This window comes from Muscardinus avellanarius (genome assembly GCF_963383645.1).
Source record: "Muscardinus avellanarius genome assembly, chromosome: 13".
Classification (NCBI taxonomy): Eukaryota; Metazoa; Chordata; class Mammalia; order Rodentia; family Gliridae; genus Muscardinus; species Muscardinus avellanarius.
Window position 1 is genome coordinate 53,983,272 of NC_137799.1, and position 20,162 is coordinate 54,003,433.

Here is a 20,162-nt window from a genome sequence, read left to right on the forward strand (position 1 = left end):
CAGAATCCAAGTGGCTGCCACACCTTCTCCTCCACCCGCCAGGTCAGGTGCCGCTGCGGCTCAAGCATGTTGAGCTGATTTTATAACCAGGAGGCCACAACTCAGCTCACAGATCTTCTGGTTTTCCTCACATTTCTTTTTTCAGCATAGCTCCTGGGCCAGATGTGTGTTTGCCCTGTGACAAAGGACACAGGCTTCTCTGAGATTCCCCTTCTTAAAGCTTGGAACCTGAGAGGTGTCGAGAGACTGATGCTGGTTCTTGCTATCCTGCACATTATATTCTTCTTTTATTTCTAATTACCTAGCCTGCTGATGTTGGCCCCAGTGCCAGATGTACAGCAACAGTGGTATATAAGCCATATGCAGTCAAAGAGGCTCTCCCTTTGTGCGTTCTGTGTCCATGAATTTTATGTTCATGTTGAAGTGTGTAAGTCTAGCGGCACACATCTGTAATCCCAGTACTTGGGAGGCTGAAACATGAGGATCACAGCCTGAGACTAGCCTCAGCCATTTAATGAGATACTGTTTCAAAATAAAAAGGGCCAAGGATGTAACGGAGAAGTAGAATGCCCCTAGCTTCACTCCCCAGTATCAAAAACCAACCAAAACAAACAAAATTTTAAATTGCATCTGTACAGATGTTTTGTCATTAATTCCATAAATAATACAGTATAGTAACTAGTTATAACATTTATATTGTATAAGATATTCGAAGTAATCAGGAGATGATATAAGGTATAAGGGAGGACTTGGGTAGGTTATGTGTAAATACCTAGCAAAGGAACTTGAGCATCTATTAATTTTGGTTCTCAGAAGAGTGGGATGTGGGAATGAAGGGGAACTCTGGAACCAATTCCCCATAGAGACCAAAGGATGACTGTATCTATAAGGAAGAGCACAAGAGACTCACTTAGAGATTAGGGGTTTCCCAATGAAGGAAAGACAAAGGTCTCTTACCCCAACTGCAGGTTCTTCTGAGCTGGAACCTGAAGGCATTCCTTGATGCAGGTGGAGAAGACAGTAGAGAGTAAGGGGGAGAACTGGATGCATCCTCCAGAGTTCAGGCCTGGGTGAACACGAGTCTAGGGCCTGACTCTTCCCTAGAGAGCCCTGTAGAGAGCAAGCTGGCCCACAAAGGAGTCGTGTGCTTGGGAATAAGATGGGAGCAAACTCCCATCCACTCTACCTACTGGAGTGTATAAGAAGACTCCTCTGGCTCCAGTGCAGGAGATAGAAGCCATGGAACTCTCCAGCTAATTATCAAGTGAGGGTCATCCTGTCTAGAGAGGAAGTTGGGCTTGTGGAACTGTGGTTTGAGCCAATGATAAGCACAATTATCCTTCAGCAATGAGTGGTGACGTGAAGGTGACCCCATCCTCTAAAACCATCTGGGGACTTTCCATGTGCAGAGGCCTCCAGGAGCCAAACTAGAGTGAGATCAAAGATGCCTCCCACTATAGACAGCCATCATTCACCCCTGCTCTCTCCTCTGTTCCCCTTTCTAGAGGATCCAGAAATCTTGAAGAGGATGAATGGGGGGAGGCAAGGTGTTTCAGCACCAGACCTAAGAAAAGGAAGGAGAAAGGGGTGGGAAAGGGAAGTCCACCTGCTCTTACCTGTGTATGTCCATAAAACACTGATCAAGCCTGTGCTGCAGGAAGGCCAGGAGAGATGGTAATTGTGTGGGGGTTCAACTTTAAAACTGAAATGAACTAATTCTTTTTTTTTAACCAAAAGTAATGAAATATACTCAAAGGGACCTTTGATATAAGAACAGTGGTTAGTGAAATTTAAAACAATTTCATGCTGGAATCCACATTGCATTCAATAAAGTAAAATGTTTCAATAAAGTAGGAATTTTATATACACATAAATGAATCTGTGTGCACACATACAGATTTATGTATACAGATTTATATGTGCATATAGCACACGTGTAAAACTCTCATTTGTAGAAAGGTAATTGATTTAGAATCTTAATAGCCTACCTTAGACTTAGCAAATATGTGGCACATGTACCACAGACCACACCCTGCACTCTCCTTTCAAGTAGGCAGACATAACTAATCACTGCACTCTTTCACACTGAACCAGAACTCAGATGTAGAATCCTTTTCAACTCAACATTCCAGGCATCCTGTTCATCGTCACTGTTTAAGATTCCAGAGCACAGCTCAGGAGCAGGAAGTCTGATTTTAAGCAGTCAAAACTAATTCCTGGACACCTATGTCTTTTATTTCCTCAGAGTCTATTCTTACTAAATGCATAATTCTATTATACTTTATCAGCTGTCATCTGATTTATCAGTCCCCTACATGATAGAGTTAGATAATTAACAGTTGGGGTTATATTGTATAAAATAGCAATAACAGTGGAAAACCAGGATGCTGATGAAGAAAAAAGGTGATATAGAAAACATAATTTCCATAATTTCCATTTACTAACTGCTGGACTGTCTTCCAGTCTCTTGATATGTACTTCCTTCCTTTTATCTTCACAACAGTTCTTTGAGGGAGGAACAAAAATGTGTTCCCATTTTATAGATGAGAATACTTAGACTCAAAATTTAAATGATTTACGCAGGGATACACAGTGGAGAATCAATCTCAGGTCTTTCTAGCCACAAAGCATATGCTATTTTCTTGACACTGTATTGACTGTCTCCAAAATGTTTGGCTATAGATTTCAGGAAGCATAGTGGTCTGGTGTAATGAAATGTAGGAGCAGAGATCCCCTAGAGATGAGACCTAAAGGATGAATTTCAAAATAGAATAAAATATTTAGAATAAAATATTAGAATATAATAGATTTTTAGAATAGAATAATATATAAGGTTACCAATTATTGCCCTAAATTATTGAGAACACATTAAGTTAATATGCTCAATCAATAGGGAAAAAATAAGAATGTATTTTTATTTCTTTACCATGTTTTAAAAGGTGAAAATGGAGTCTGTTATGTAAGTATATATTCTATTCTACTGTATATATAATATAGTTCATTAGTAAGCTTCAGTTTGTCTGTGTTCATGTATGCATGGGCACATGTATATGGCAGGATTTAAATACATACACAAAAAGGTCCTTAAGAGGTGCTATTAAAATACTGATTACCAGCTGTCTCAATGCTTCTCCACTTTCATCTTTCAAATCATTCTCATGATAAATAGCCTTAAGGTTTTTTCCTTTGTAATAATCAGGTAATAGGTTCTGAATTCTTGCTCATTTTTGTCTGTTTATAATTTTCCATTTCCACTTTCTCTTTAGGTCCTGGTTAACTCACTGATCCTGGGTTCATAGAATAATTTTACATTCTATAAAAAATTATAAAATGACTTTCCTCCATCTCCACTGAATATAACTTCTTTGATGAGAACCCTCCCTTGGGTTCTTAAGAGTGGGCACTGCTCATCATTGAAGACCTCTCCCCTTGGTCAGGCAGCATAATGGACTAGTTAACAGAAAGTTTCAGAGTCTCAGACACTCTTCAGGAAGTTAGGAATTTTGTGATCTTAAGCAAAACACCCAACCTTCTTTATTCATCTTTTAAATGGGCACAATATCAGCATCTATTTCTTAGGCTAAACTAATATGTATAAAGCCCTTAGAATAGTATTAGGCATAGAACAAGCCCTCAAAACATTTTTCTTTCCTTATTATTATTTCTTAAACTCTTTTTCTTTTAGTATTGCCAGATGGTTGAATGTCATTGTCCCAGTTTTCTCTGTAGGGTAATTTTCTAGGTCCAACAATTTATACAAAAGAAAGAGGGCCTTCAGATTTATCTGACACTGTGGTCAATTGTGGATGAAGGGAGCAGGGAATTGTAACCACCTCCCTTTGAGATGATTATCAGATGCATATAAATTAAAATTAAACAGACTTTTCTCTAGGAACTCATCTCTCTATGGATTTTATTTTAAAGTTTTAATACTCAAATTTGGACACAGTACAACTATTTCCATGACAACCCGTAACTAGGGGTGTACTTTGGGAAATTATTTCATTGTAATAACCAACCAACTGGAACAGTAGAGGAAAAATCTTTTATTTAATATCAGATTCTTCAAGGACAGGGAAAAAACTATATGCCTTTTAAAAGTGATATTGTTTCAAGTTTGTCTCATTCAGAAATATTCTCTTCATATCAATTCAGGTTCAGTTATGAAATCCCAAAGGAAACCTTGTCGTCTTGGCCGCACATTGTTAGGCCTGCTTCATAAAAACTGTGCCTGCTTTGTTCAGTTATAATCCCTCATTCTTTACGATCTAATGAGACAAGATACTGTATTTTGAAATGAACACATATACAAAACCAAGTCGATTTCCTCTGGGGATAAATCCTTTATAAAACTCCAGCTCAACAAATTTAAATATAATAATGGCTTTGACAAAATCTGTACGTAGTGAAATCCACTAATGGAGACCACCCCATAGTTCAATGAAACCAAAGAAAACAAGAGAGTCCGTTAGGCAGGTGGTCTCACATACAAATTCATGGCAGATTATGCTCAATTATTAACTGGAAGGATCCATGGTAATACAGTGTTAGCACTGTACTTTATGCTTCTTAAAGAATGTCGCTTTCTTTCTCCCCTCTCCCCACAGCAGATTCTTGGGTGCTTAGCAGTGAACCCAGATTTCCTGGAGAAGGCCAGCCAACACAATGGTTGTAGGCTCAGCTGAGTTCTGGGCAACATAAATGACTGCCCCTCTCTTGTGTATTAAGCCAGTGGAAGGAAATCTACAAAGATAAGGGACTAAATATTTGGGGAGCAAGTTCTATCATGCAAAAAGAGATTGGAAATTGCATGTGTATAACCTATGCTCCTTTATCATGCTTTTGCTGCTTGGTAGAGAAGCCTGGTCAGAAAGAGTCTTGTGTCTCTATTTTATATATACTCAGCATTATTTTTTTTGTGGGGGGGGGTCTGGGGATGGAACCCAGGAGCATTTGACCTCCAAGCTACACTCCCTGCCATATTTTTTTTTCTTTATTTTGAAACCGGGTCTCACTGAGTTGCAGAGGGCCTCACGAAACAGCTGAGGCTGTCCGCGAGCCATGATCCCCCAAGTCTCAGCCTGCTGAATGCTGGGATTACAAGCATGCACCACCACGCCTGACTTATACTCAGCATTATATATATCAAGGCTTAGAAAATGACTCTCAGAGCAAGAAGTAGAAATCACCTGGAATACTGGCTCTTCAGCCCAAACACTACTTGTGTACATGTATGCTTTCTTTCCAGATTTTTCCATGGGCAGAGACATATATATATATATATAGTTATAGTTATAATTATTAAGGACATACAGATTTTGATTTCTGTTCCTTTTTTTCCATTAAACATCTGATGTCACTTCACAATAATCATTGAAATGTTGGTACTAGGGGTTGGCACACTTTTTATCTCCAGCCCAATCTGGTCCACCACCTGTTTTTATTAGTAAAGTTTTATTGGAACACAGCCATGCTCATTCATTTTTGTATTGCCTACGGCAGCTTTCATACAATAGCAGCAAGACTAGCAGTTGTGACAGGAACCCTATGGACCGCAAAGTCTTGAATAGTCACTGTCTGGCCCTTTATATAAAATGTTCACCAGATCTAGGCATCCATTTCATCAAGTGGACGCTCCATACTTTATTTAGCCACATTCCTTCTCCCAACATTGAGGTGGCTTTCTCTTGTCTTCTGGCTAACATCTCTCAATGAATATCAGGGTTCGGACATTTCTTGTTTTTTTAAAAAAAATTTCTTAGTTTTAATTTTCGAGTGGAGGACTGCTGTACCAGAATTCATGAATAGTTTGATAACCCATAGTTTCCAGAACAAAGCTGCATGAAACAACGCCGTTTGTCATATCATGGTGCATTTCTAACAGTAGAGTACATACCATATGGACAGAGAACAGGCCTGGACTCTGGCTGACCTGGTGACGTGTGCTCACTGCTGGAGGATGCCTAGGATCGTCCTGCCTGTTGTCGTTGGCATCGTTTTCTAAGGTGAGTGTGTGCTACGTGTTTAATTGTTTGGCTAGTTGCCATATATCATTTGCAGCGGCCATTCTTCCTTCCATACAGATTCACCACACTCAATTCATCTCTTGCCACAGTATTCAATTCAACAAACATAAAATGAACACCAAACAGGCACATAGAGCCAGCTTCCTAATTTGTGAAGCCTATTGCCAAAGGAATAGAGCAGGTTATCTTTTTTCTGAAGTTATTATAAACTTCAAGATGGTAACAGGAAAGTATTAAACCAAGCACAGGGCACTTCTAAGTGTGGAGCCCTTTATGAATGTGTAGATTACACCTGAAGTCAGTGCTAGAGGTGGGCAGAGGATGTGTATAGAGGCCTCAGCTAATAAGAACCCTGATAAGTAGAAGACAGCACTCTCTATCTATCCCTCTGGAACCACCACACCTGGGCAGTAGGCAGGGAAGAGGGAAAAATCTTAAAGGAGGATTTGGCTGCTCTGAATCTGGAATAGGGTGGGTCAGGGGAACTTCTGTGGCCTCCCAGGGCAGCCAGTGTAAACACACCAACCTGGAATCTCCATCACTCACCACTCCTGGTGTAGTCAAGAGCATGGGCTCTCAACGCTCATCCCCTAAATTCAAGTCCTAACAATGATGTGCCAGCAGTGGGACCTTGAGGAGTTACCTTCAGTTTCCTCATCTGCAAAATAGTACCTACCTCCTGGGATTTGTTTTCATGGTGAGTACAATGAAGGTCCCTCTGTTTTCATGCCGGCCATGCTCCTGAGTCACTGGTGGATTTCACTGGTGTTATACAATTATCTTTTCAGGGAAGTACCAAGGTGATCATTTTTGCTGAAGAAAAAAAAAAATAGTTGACCTCTTGCAGTAGAAGAAAACATTAATTGGTTTTCTAACATGGAAATCCTGTCACTTAGAGATGTCTTCCAGCACCTGGTGGAACAGTGGCTTGTCAGCCGATGTGGACAGTTTCAGGACTAGCCATAGGGCAGCAGTATGGTTGGTATCACTTTGACTCTTCTGGTGGGAGGAAGAGAATGTTTGCCTCTGTACTAGAGAAGATGGCACTGATGCTATTCTGCTGAACTCCATCAGCATCTAACCGAGAATGTTCCACTAGAACAGGGCCGAGGGCTGGTCTAGTCATTAAAGAGCAAAGGAATTCCTTGAACAGATAAATTGCAAAAATGATTGGCTAAGCCGGGCGCGGTGGCACACGCTTGTAATCCCCGCACTTGGGAGGCAGAGACAGGAGGATCGCGAAGGTTCGAAGCCAGCCACGTGCGCTGGCTTAGGAGACCCTGTTTCCAAATAAAAATGTAAAAATAGGTCTGGGAGTGTAGCCCGGAGGTAGAAGGGCTTCCAGGAACCCCAGTACCACCAAAAAAAAAAAAAAAAAAAAAAAGATTGGCTAAAATCACTCTCAGCTTTAATATGCTAATGCATGCTAATATATGTGCAAGAAGCAGCATTTTTTTATATTTTTCATGAAGGACATTATTCTGGGTATGTACCATAAGATTGTTTAACCCACATTTGGGGAGATAACTGTTCTACAGAATCTTTTAGTGATGTATCAAAGTAGGTGTTCTAAACCAGATGTGGTGGTGTATCTCTGTAATCTCGGTACTTGGGAGGCTGAGACAGGAGGATTTCAGGTTCAAGGACAGCTTCACCAACTAAATGAGATTCTCAGCAACCTAGTAAAATCCTGTTTTGAAACAAAAAATAAAGAGGACTGGGGTTGTAGCTCAGAGGTAGAACATCTCTGGGTTCAATCTTTAATACCACACACACACACATGCAGAAAAGTAGGCGTTGCTTTATGAAACCTCATTTCTTTGGGAGAGGTGGCTCTTAGAGACCTCATTAGCAAGAGCTATGTTTATATAGTGCTCCAATCCGTGTAGCAATCATCTTTTGAAAGACTCCAAAGGAGAATGCTGAGCACATCACTTTAGCAATGAGGCCAATGGGACCCTCATTTTGCAGCAAACTGTAGAAGAGAATTTCACCACACTCAGCCTTCACCATCAGCAGTGAACCATCAGACCGAGTTGCCTATTTTTAGAGTTGCACAGTGGGTCTATTTCTGATTCCCATGTGATTTGCTAAATAAAAGGTAGGACATTGATATCCGTGGATGGTTACACTAGTCTTGGCAGGTAGGTTAGAGAAGAATAACTTTAGCAGCAAAGGAAAATTAACTGGCAGCATCGACTCTTCCCCTTTCCTGCTTGGCTTTGCCCCACCCAGGTTCCCTTGGCAGGGTGGATTCTCCCTCTCTGTGAAGACCTGGGCTGACTACCTGGAGGGCCAATAGGTATTTTCTAATCCCTATGGCATGCTGTACATGCGTAGTTATGTGGTTTCTCTGGAAGCGGGATACACTCTCTGCCCATCCCTGCCCTTATCATTGCTGGGACACTAGAGGATGAGCTGTTTCCTACACCAGGGACAAGGCATCCTCCATTACTGGAAACCAGGAGCTCATTCACTGGCCTTCAGCTTGCTCCTTTGTGACCTATGAGATGCACTACTACACTTGATTTGGTTATTTATTTATTTTAATAGTAAAAGTGGAGCCCTTAGAGCAATGGGTAGGGAGGAAGAAGAATCCAAGACATGGCCTCTGCTCTTAGGTACCAAGATAATATTCATCATACTATCTACTGGGGTCAGGGGCCCTTCTGAACTTAGAAAAGCAGTAATTCCAACGTGATTTCTAAATCTAACAAAGTAATCGCCCTCCTTTCCCCAATGTCCTCTTATATATTATCTTCCCTGTCTCAATTGTGATTCTGCCTTTCCCATGAAAGGTTGCTGGGTGTACAGAGGAGAGAGTTTTACATTTTACTGTTAACTGGCTCCCTAGCATGTATATTCCCTTTCTTATTGCTTATGCCAAAGCCAAGCTCCATCATTTAGTTCAAAATTAGAGCTTTAAAATAATAAAACATTGACATTTGAGAATGCGAAAATGGTAGTAGAGCCGGGCATGGTGGCGCACGCTTGTAATCCCCGTGCTTGGGGGCCTGAGACAGGAGGATCACACAGGTTCGAAGCCAGCCTCAGCTACTTAGTGAGGCTCTCAGCAACTTAGTGAGACCCTGTTTCCAAATAAAATATAATATAGGTCTGGGAGGATAGCCCGGAGGTAGAAAGCCTCTGAGTTCCACCCCCAGTACCACCAAATTAAAAAAAAAAAAAAAGTAGCAGATACAGCAGCTTCAGGAAAAAGGATGTGTGTCTCCTGGAGCCAGTTCACAATCTTCGCTGGGGTTTGAGGCAGTTATTGTTGGTTGACAGACAGTCTATTCTCAGTGCTATTTGTCTTCTGATATTCCCTTCTTGGTTCTCCAACAAGCCTAATAAACTCTTTGAGGATAGAGGCATTATATATATATATTGTATATTGAAACTTAGCACAGAAACACTCTGTAAGTTTCTTCCGGAGATATATTCTCTCCCCTGACAAGTATAGGCCAATCTGGATTCCACCTACCTCAGTCAAATCCTGTCTTTGCTAATTACTAGTGCAGTACTTGCTGTGTGGGCATGTCAATTAAGCCATGTATTCCTCAGCTTTCTTGAATATAGGTAGGTTGTGAGTAAAACCTATTAATGTGCTGAGCACAGTTTCTACCATCATGTAATACTTCATAAATATTAGCCATCATTAAAACAAGGTGAAATAATAATATTCACTAAGTACCAACTCCTTTCACATACATTAGTTTAAAATCTTTTAGATATTAATTATCACCCCTCATTTTACAGCTAGAAAAATAGCAAATCAGAGAAATGTGTTTTTCCTGCCCCTGATCGCGCAATGAGGAATTTCAACCTGCCTCTGACTCCACCAAATATTAGAGTTTCTGCATCTTTCCAGTCTCTAGTACTCCAGGTCCAAGGATCCTGAACTAGAAGAATCCCAGTTTTGCTCTCTGCCACCTGGAAAAATGCCACCAGTGACTGGAATGAAAATGTAGAAAATGGGCCCCTCGTGAATGTCGGCTCACCAGCCAAGGGTGTTGCCTGCATTTGAGCCTCTTGGGTCTCCCTGATAAACACCACAGGTGACTCTGGCTCAGGAAGCCTGGGGCCATGGGCAGGAGGTCAGCTCTGTAATTCCATAACCACTCACTCATGGGTTGCTTAGCAAGAAGCCAGGATGACAGCAGGGATCTTTTCCATGGTGAGTAATTACCCCGTCACACAAATCTATTTAGACCACATCTTTCTGGGGTTCAACCACCAGTTGATTTAAGATGCAAACCTTTTTGTAGCTCATTGCCAGAAGAATGAAATATGGAGTTTACCCAGACTTTTCTTTGCTGAGGTATTGATTGTAAATCATTAGTTACTGTGAGCTGCTGCCCATATATCAACCAAATCCTATCCAACTCTGGGTGCTGAAAGAATTCTCTGTGCTCTCCTAGAAAATGTACCATTTGTCCAAGAATATAATTGTTGTGTACTTTTTTTAAAATCCCAAGCTCATATATTCATATGGAAACTCAGGCCCAAGGATACCCAATTAGCTGAGAACAGCCAATGTGGTTTTTAATGCAGGAACCACAGGTCTTTGGGGATATTTATGAACATGGATCACAAATGCCTCACCTACTACTCAGGCTGACGGCCACAGAGGGGAGGAAGTGGAGAGGCATCTCCCTTTGCCAAACCTTGTGTTAAACACTGTATACAGCTTCTTTAATTCTCCTGACAACCCCTGTGGGTAGGTATTATCATCATCATGTTACAGATGAATTCACTGGGGATCGCTGCCTCACACCACAAAGCAGTGGAATCACAATCCATACTGCAGATAATTAACCTTCCCCAGCCTCTCTGCTAGATCACTGCACACAGAGACTCAAAGCCCAACTGGCTTATTCCTGGCTTCTGCTGGTCTGGTTTCTTTTTTTGTGTGGGTGGCTTCATAACAAAGAGCATGGCTAAGATCCCCATCTTCGGGGCTACTGTCAGACATGAAGAAGGAAAGCTGCTATGCATAGCAAGCATTTTCATCTTGCCACCAACAAAGATCAAGCACGTGAAATCTGAGCCCCCCCAGGGGTGGGAGAAGGAGTAAGGTCCTATTTCCCCCATACCATTCTGTCCAGAGCGTGCAGCAATATGGACAAACAATTAGTATGAACAGATTTGATCAAAACACCAAATCTGATTGATGCTGAAAGCACACCCATGTGTGAACACACAAAGGGACAGAAAAGAGGGGTGGTCATATCAAGCCGGGACTGCTTAAAAATTCTAATCCTCATAAGCTTCTGAGGAGGCTGCTCTTTTCACTGCGTGGTTTTTAATATCTATTGCTGAAGGCTGTTTTAATCCTGAGGAAAACAACGTCTTCTCAGAAAGAGAAGTGCTGTAGCTAGAATACGTGACTGAAAGTGGCCCTGGCAATTAAAATGTCTCCCAAAGTTTGTAGAGGGTAGAGGTGACCCGGAAGTGAGTCTTAACAGAATCCAGAAAGTACTGCTGCCAGGAGGAAGTTGAGCATAAAAAGGGGGTTATGCATGGGCCATTTCTGGCTGAGTTTCTTCCTGAGTCGAAGAGCCAAACTTCTGGCAGAAGAACAGTCAATAGAGCGCACAGGTGAGGAGAGTCAGAGTTCACATGCCAGGGTTTGACTCCCAGCTCCACTGTCTCTAAGTCTTACTCTCCCGTTACTAAAAATGAAGATAATGATTATTATAGACATTCTTGTTGAGTCTTGATATCAGTTGAATTAATGAATGTATGGCATTCACCTTAGACTCTGGCATAAAAGAAGTGCTTAGTGAGAGATTATCTAAGGGGTATAAATTAGGAGGGTCTGTTGAAAAGAGTCAAGGAAAATTAATGATAAATCTTCTTTGGTAAAATTTGGATTCAAATCTGGCTGAAGTTGGGAGGGAAAGCCAGAATTTCTCCCATGGAATGAGGGACAGGAAAATAAACTTTTTATTCAAATAGTGTTTGCATTGACATTGATGTATTCTTTGCAACCAGCCTTGCCAAACAGAGCTAAACCTGTGCAGAATCATGAGGGTAAGACATTTGTCTGCTGAGTTCCCAGCTAGTGTCATATTCCTGGTTTCTATCAGTGGAACTATTTCTAATCATTTAGTGTATTTGTAATCATTCATTGGAGACTAGGGCTCCCCTTTTTGTCTTTGGGGGAGTTCTTTCTTGGAGTGAGTGTGCAGAAGATCCTGATGCCCTCCTCTGGTCTGTTCAGGCTCACAAATGGGGAAACACAACTTCTTCTCCCCAAGGAATATTCTGAGAGTTTAAGAACCTCCGAGACCTAAAAGCTGATGATACCCCCACTCTGCTATGAAAGTCAAAATGAACACAATATCAACTTTAAAAAAAACAACTCATTTTTCAAAGTGACATAAAGCTTAAAAGCATGCATACCAGAATCATATTGTCTTTCTAATTTTCTCTCACCTTCACTCTGTGTGCCCCCACTTTTCTGGTACCCTAACTTTATGCCCAGTATGATTGTAGAAAAATCCATCACCAGGATCAGATTATATGAATTATTAAGAAAAAATACAATTCTTTTGTTTGTGTGTGTGTGTGTGTGTGTGTGTGTGTGTGTGTGTGTGTGTGTGGTACTGGGGATAGAACCCAGGGACATTCTACCTCTGAGCTACACCCCCAGCTCTATTTTTTATTCTTTATTTTGAAAGAGGGTCTCACTGAATTGCAAAAGACCTCACAAAGTAGCTGAGACTGGCATCAAACCTTGGTCCTCCTGTCTCAGCCTCCCAAATGCTGGGATTACAAACATATGCCACTATGCCCAATTTAATCCAATTCTTTTCTGGACTAAATTCTGGGCATCTTTTCCAGTCTTGAGAAAAAAGCCTTATGCTTTTTCTAGTTTCTGTTCTCAAAAAGTACACCTTCCTGATCTTTTACAGCATCTTTTGCCTATAATAATGGGTAGTTCTCTTTCTTGCCTTCCCCCTTTCTATTTTATTCTTTGTGCTGTTATCACAGAGCACTTTCTAAAATTCAGATCTAATTATGTCACTGCCTAGCTTAATACCTTTCAATGACTTCTCATTTCTAGGGTAGTAACTTTTAAACCGGCAAGGGGTACCTCTTGAGATAAGCAGCTACTTATTGTGGATTATGAAAGGACATAGAACAAATGTGATGCAACTTTGTACAATGCAAATGGTACATGCAAAACGTTATTTTTCACATGAACAAATATGAATACATTACAGTGTATAACAAGTAATTTGATTGGATGTTAAAGATAAAACATGGGATTCTAGAGGAATTTTATACTTGAAATCACTGCCTCTTGACCATAAATACCAAGACTTGTAGAAATATGCAGTTGCTTTTTTAAGACTTTAGAATGGAAAAGTTGGTGAAACACTGCCCTGGAAAATAAAATTAAACTCCTTGGTGCAAACAAAACTATAAAATCTGGAGCCAGCCTTCACTCCCCAGCGTTACATTTCTTCCCCAACTCTGCTCTTTCCAACATGCAGTGCTCCTTGTAGTTCATGTGCAATTACAGTTACAGCACTCCTTGCTAATTCTACTTTTTGACCTCTATGTTTCTAAAACATCTGTCTTTAGTCACTTTTTATTTGTGGTTGTGTATGGTACTAGGGATTGAATCCCTGGGCATTCTATCTATGAGCTTCCACCCCAGCCTTTGAAACGGAGTCTTGCTAAATTGATGAAGTTCTCACTAAGTTATTTGAATCTACAATCCTCCTATCTCCCATGTACTGGGATTACAGGTATGCACCACCATGCTTGGTGGCATCCTTCTTATAATGTTGGAGATTCTAGTCCAAACTTTCTTTCCTAGCTTCAAAAAACCTCAATCCTGGCTGGGCATGCTGGCACACACTTGTAATCCCAGCATTCGGGAGGCTGAGATAGTCTCATCTACTTAGTGAGGCCCTTTGCAACTCTGTGAGACCCTGTTCCAAAATTAAGAATAAAAAAATATGGGTGAGAGTTTCGCATGGAGGTAGAATGCCCCTGGGTTCCATCCCCAGTACTGAAAAAAAAAATTAAAGAACTCAGTCCAACCACATTCCCAGGTGGTCTCCAAAAGGTTAGCTCATCAAAGCACTTGTGCTTATTTCTAGACAACAGTATAGTAACCCATTTCTTAAACATTAGGCAATAGTGAATGATGGAGGGGTGGATGCTGGAGCTGTATGACCTTGGTAAGCATACAGGCTTCCCTCCTCATCAAATGAAGATCTCAGACTACTTACTTAAACACTCTGTGCTTCAAGTTCCTCATCGAAAATATGGAGATTATGATAGGATAATATTTCTGTAAAGAACAACATAGAGTTTACATGTGTTAAATGCTTTCAAATGTCTGGCTCCTAGGCATTAGCTCCTACCAGTCTTAAGCACTCCTTGTTCCTGGGAAAAAGTTTGCTTAAAATACCTATTGTCCTGAGGAAACAAGGCTATGATCCCCAAACATTCTTACATGGCCTCCTCACAGCTTGTGTCTGTGATTCATAAGACAGGTATACTTTGGAAATAAAGTTCAGCTCTATACATGCATTCATATATATACATATATATGAATATGCATGTAAAGGAATATATATGCACACATATATTTTTTCTTTCCAGAGAGTTCAGGCAGTCTACCCATACAATCTCCATTCTACCTGTATCTCTTGTGTATGTGGGTTAAAAAGGAGACAGAAGGAGGAACATATTCCTAGAAGTAGCAGGGGAAACGTTTAATATTTTATTAATTAAGATTATAATTTTCTTTTCTTTTTTGTGGTACTGTGGAATGAACCCAGGAATATTCTACATCTTAGCTACACTCCCAGCACTTTTTATTTTTTATTTTGAAATAGGGTCTCACTAAATTGCTGAGGCCGGCCTCAAACCTGCAATCTTCCTGTCTCTATCCTAGGTACTAGGATTACAAGTATAAGGCACTGTACCCAGATGAGATTATAATCTTTAATTGAGATAGGATTCATGTTCCAGATTATGATCTGGAAAAAAAGAGAAGGGAACCAGTATTCATTGCAAAGTAATGGGCCAATTTTAAATCCTCAGTCCCCACAATATTCCTATATAACAGGAATAATTATTGTTCTGCAGAGAAAAACAAAACAAAAAAATGAGCAAGTGAACTAAATAGACATTTCACAAAAGAAAAAATTCAAATGGCCAATAAATGCATGAAAAAATGTTCAAAATCATTAGCAATCAGAGAGGTGCAAATCAAAACTACTCTGAGATTTCACCTAACTCCAACTAGAATGGCAATCATTCAAAACACAAACAACAACAAATGCTGGCAACGATGTGGAGAAGTGGGAACTCTAAGACATTATTTCTAGGATTGCAAATTAGTGCAACCACTTTGGAAAACAGTATGGAGGATCCTCAGAAGAATGGGAACGAACCACCATATTATCCAGCAATATCACTTCTGGGTTATCTACCCAAAAGAATGGAAACCGAACAACCAAACTAATGCATGCATATCTATGTTCCTAGCTGCACAGTTCTCCATTGCCAAACTATGGAACCAGCCAAGATTAGATGAATGGATTACAAAACTGTGGGATATGTACACAATGGAATTCTACTCAGCCATAAAGAAAAACACAATACATCATTTGCAAGGAAATGGATGGAACTGGAGAAAATTATGCTGAGTGATATTAGTCAGTCACAAAAAATAAGAAATTGGATGCTCTCCCTAATATGCAAAAGCTAGAGAGAAAATGGTTCAAGGAGGAACTCTAGAGGAAGGAAATACTATAGATGAGCAAATACAGTGACCTAACTGAGGGGGTGGGAGGGGGAAAGAGGGAAATTCTCTAATGCTCAGGATGTACATTAATAAATATATCAATGTCAATCACTAAGCCAAACATGAGAAGGAGGGAGGGGGAGGGAATGGGGTGGGAATTGGGTAAGGGCTAATTAGGTGATGTGTGCATGTATGTCTCTACCATCTTATACCCCATTAAGATGTATGACTACAATGCGCCAATATAAATTTTTTTAAAAAACCAGAAGTCTGAGGTATTAGCTCACACAGGAATTAAATCTCATCATCATCTCTCAGATTAAAACACATTAGCATTTTATCCTTCTAAAATTAAAAACAGCAAAGGTATTTTTAATTACTTTTAGTTAATAAAAATCTTAATTCTCTGAGAAATAGACCCCTCAATTCCCACCATTCCCAAACCCTCTCTGCAAGGGACTTCAGAGTTTATATGACTGTCTCTGCGGAGTGTTCGAGGGCTTTGGGAACACCAGCTGGCTCTAGAGCAGACTAAAAGAAGGGGCAATGCTACTGGGAGAGGAGCTTGTTGTGCGGAGCGACAAGAGTGTTCAAGTCAGCCAGTGGCACCCAGCATTCCATCCTTATACATGTGAGGCCCTCAGACTTCTCCCAGAAGCCAGTCTGCTCCCTTCTGGGAAGCCACTGATATTGTGCCAACTTCTGGACCTCAGTTGGAGGTGTGAAGTGGTGCTTGAACAGCTCAAGAGCCTGGTCACCAGTTTCTCCTGGGCGTGCCTTGTTAATCCACTGTAAACGAGCCAAGATGAGATCTCTTGCTGGACCTAGAGGTGCCCAACCCATTGAGATGTCTTTCCCTAGTGGAGGAGGTTGTTTTCACTCCTCCTGATGTGTCTTTTTCCACTAAAAGTGGAGGCAGCAGCTCCTGCAGTGGAGACAGCAGCTCATCTGGAGACGGGCAAATCTCAGTTCTGCTTCCAGCTCAGCCAACTGCCAGCAGCATGGATGTCTTCAATCTACTTGACCTCTCTTCATGTCAGGTTCCTACCACATGTGGCTGCTGTGGAGATTAATTACAAATGAATAAGATAATGATGGAAGGATGCCCAGCAATCATAGGGGCTCAATAACTAGTTAATACCAATGGCTGGGCATCCTTCCATCATTTACCATGTGATTACTTTCATCACAGGCATTAATGATTGTGCTTTATTAATTTCTACACATGAAGTTCAAGGTTCTGTTACTAGTGGTGTCGGTGGATATAACTGTGTATTCTGAAGGGCTTAGCATCCTCCTGGGAGAAAAGACATAATTTGAGAATACGTTGGTCTGCCCTACAATGTTCATTAACCTCACCCACACTCTCTTCCCAGGGTAGGGGAATCTGTGTGGGCTTTGGTTAGCAGGCCCAGCTCCTAGAAGTATGTGATATGAAATGAAGCATTGACATGGCCTGCTTCCCTGGACACTGTAGCAGGTACTTTAGAAATATTATTTGTGTTGAATGGTTGCACATATTTAATGGAATTATTTTCTTGTTTGTGATGTAAGATGTTCAGAGGAAAAGTTAATGGCCATGGATGTTTAGAGGATGTTATAGGAAAGATAAAAACAATATTTTTAAATGATTATGAATTGATTTTCTTGTAGATTCAAAGAAAAATTTAACTACCATGTCAATCCTTTGAGCTTAAATAATTTACTATATGAAGAAAAGTTAAGGTTTTAAAATTTTACTAATTTAAAAAATACATTAAAAACATTGAAGCCAGGTGTGGTGGTGCACGCTTGTAACTCCAGCATTTGGAAGGCTGAAACAGGAGGATCATGGTTCCAGGACAGCCTCAGCTACTTAGTGAGGCCTCAGTGAGACCCTGTTTCAAAATAAAGAATAAAAAAATAGGGCTGGGGTGTAGCTTGGAGGTAGAATACCCCTGGATTTCATTTTCGGTACTGCAAAAAAAAAAAAAAATTGAAGGCAGTAGGCAGTACATGTATATGCAATATGTGGATAAAGTTTGGGAAATTTTTCAGAAAGTAAATAGAATCCATTTCTGAAGACCCTTTGGATGGAAAGAATCTTTATTGTGGAAGGATATATGATCCTAGGTAATTGTTTTTACCTTTCTGTGCCTCATTTTTCCCATTTATTAAATAAATATAATTATTATGCTACCTTATAGAGTTGACGGTTAACAGCCATAAGGCATTTAAAATGTTGACTGGCATGTGTTAAGGTTAAATTAGAATAAGAAAGAAAAAAGGCGGATGGTACGAGTTGGGGGCTGTCACTAAGAGACCCATGATGACACAGGGTATTTTTGCAGGTCTTTAGTAGCAAGAGTTGTCACCTATCCCATAATGATGAAAACTGACAGATCAACAGATTGATTTGTGGTTTCCAGGAAGGGAATCCCAAACAGGGACAGCCCCCCCAACTCTGACATTCAAGCCCTTGTGGGTTATTTAAAGTCACATGTACATCACTGTATGACAAGAGAAACTATACCCTTGGGCATCTGGGAATATATTCCTGCCAAAGTACAAAGAGTTGATGTGACAGCCACATGGTAACTCTTCCTGTGGGACAAGTAAGTACCCAGTCAGTGAGATCACTTTACTCTGACCCTGTGAGCCTCTGTTCTAGCAAAGTAGTGGGCTCCCTTGGTCTTCCAGAAGCATATGGAACAGTCAATCAAATCTTGCTTCTAATTTTTTTATTGTGCTGACAAACATTTTATTCTAATGGTTCCAAATACTAATCAATTGAATTGAATGATAAGTTTATACATAAAGGTATTTGGTTCCACCCAGAGGTAGATGTATTTTAATTCTCACCCACATTGATTTCTAACTCATGGTACATGACTAGTAGGTTTTTAAAATATCTTACTCAGCAATAAATATCAAGTTGAGCAGACAGTGTGGAAAATACAGAATGCTGTTAATAAAGATCCAATAAAAAAATCCCCAAACTTCTACCTCCAGACCATCTCTCTTGAGCACAAGGTATCTGGACATCTCCCACCCAGTGCATATGACTTGTTCCCTTACCTTAGAGAAAGATTCTCAGTTCACAATAGTGTTTGAAGATGTTGCAAATATTGAATCAAATAAGTACATTTAACTCAATCATGTTGTTTGTTTGTTTGCTTGTTTGTTTTGTGGTGCTAGGGATGGAACCCAGCGGCATTCTACCTCCAAGCTATACCCTCAAACCTATTTTTTTTTATTCTTTATTTTGAAACAGGGTCTCACTAAGTTGCAAATGGCCTCACTAAGTAGCTGAGATTGGCTTCAAACCCAGACCCTCCTGTCTCAGCCTCCCACGTACTGGGATTACTAGCATGTGCACCATGCCTGGTCAACTCAATCATGTTTCATTGTGGTGCCCTTTACAAGTAATAACATTAATATTTCTGTTTCCTGGAAGACAGAATAAAACATGCCACCCATCATAGACAGAAACGGTATCGTCCAGCAGTCTAGAAATTTGGATGAATTCTTACCTCTCTCCTTTACCTTCATCCAGATAGTCCCCAAGTCTTATAGTTTTTATGTTGGTAATGATTCTAGTCCCTCCCCACCTCTCCTACTCATCCCTATTGCTAAAGTTTCAGGTTAGGTCTTGCTGTGTCTAATTTGAATATCTAGATATTCTCCCCAGATTTAGCTTCTCTTCCCTTTAATGTATAATTCAGATCTATTTCCTAAAAATAAATCTTATTATATTACTTTTCAACTTAAAACATCTATCTCCCTACTACCTATACAATAAAACCAAAACAATTTTCATAGACTCTAATTCTCAGGACAGAGTACATCATAGTACAGGGTAGAAGTTGCAAGTATAGCATGTGGAGTCCTGGACAGACTCTAGGATATTTGTTTAATCTTCCTAAGCCTCAGTTTTCTCATCTGTAAAATGGGCATAATTATATTATGAATTTTGTAAGATTGTCGTAAGGATTAAATGATATAGTACAACACGAGTATAATACTTAACACAGCACTTAGAATATTTAAAATGCTTATAATTTTAGTCATTTTATTAGTACTATATAATACTCTGAAGAGCCAAGACTTAGCTCTCCAGTCCCATTATTTTACACCTGTCCCAGTTATTTACGTTTCAGCCACAGCAAATACCTACCCCTTCTCCAACATGCCAGACCCTGAGCTCTCCGTGATCTTTGCACTTTCTATTCCTTTTCTGAATGGTACTAGTCTCCATTTCTACAGTAGAAATGTCCTTAGTCAAGAGACTGTTATGCAGGTTGAAATAATAACTGTCATGAAACCCCTGTACTTTTCTGTAAATGACAGAAAAGTCTTCAGGCCTTGATCTGCTTATT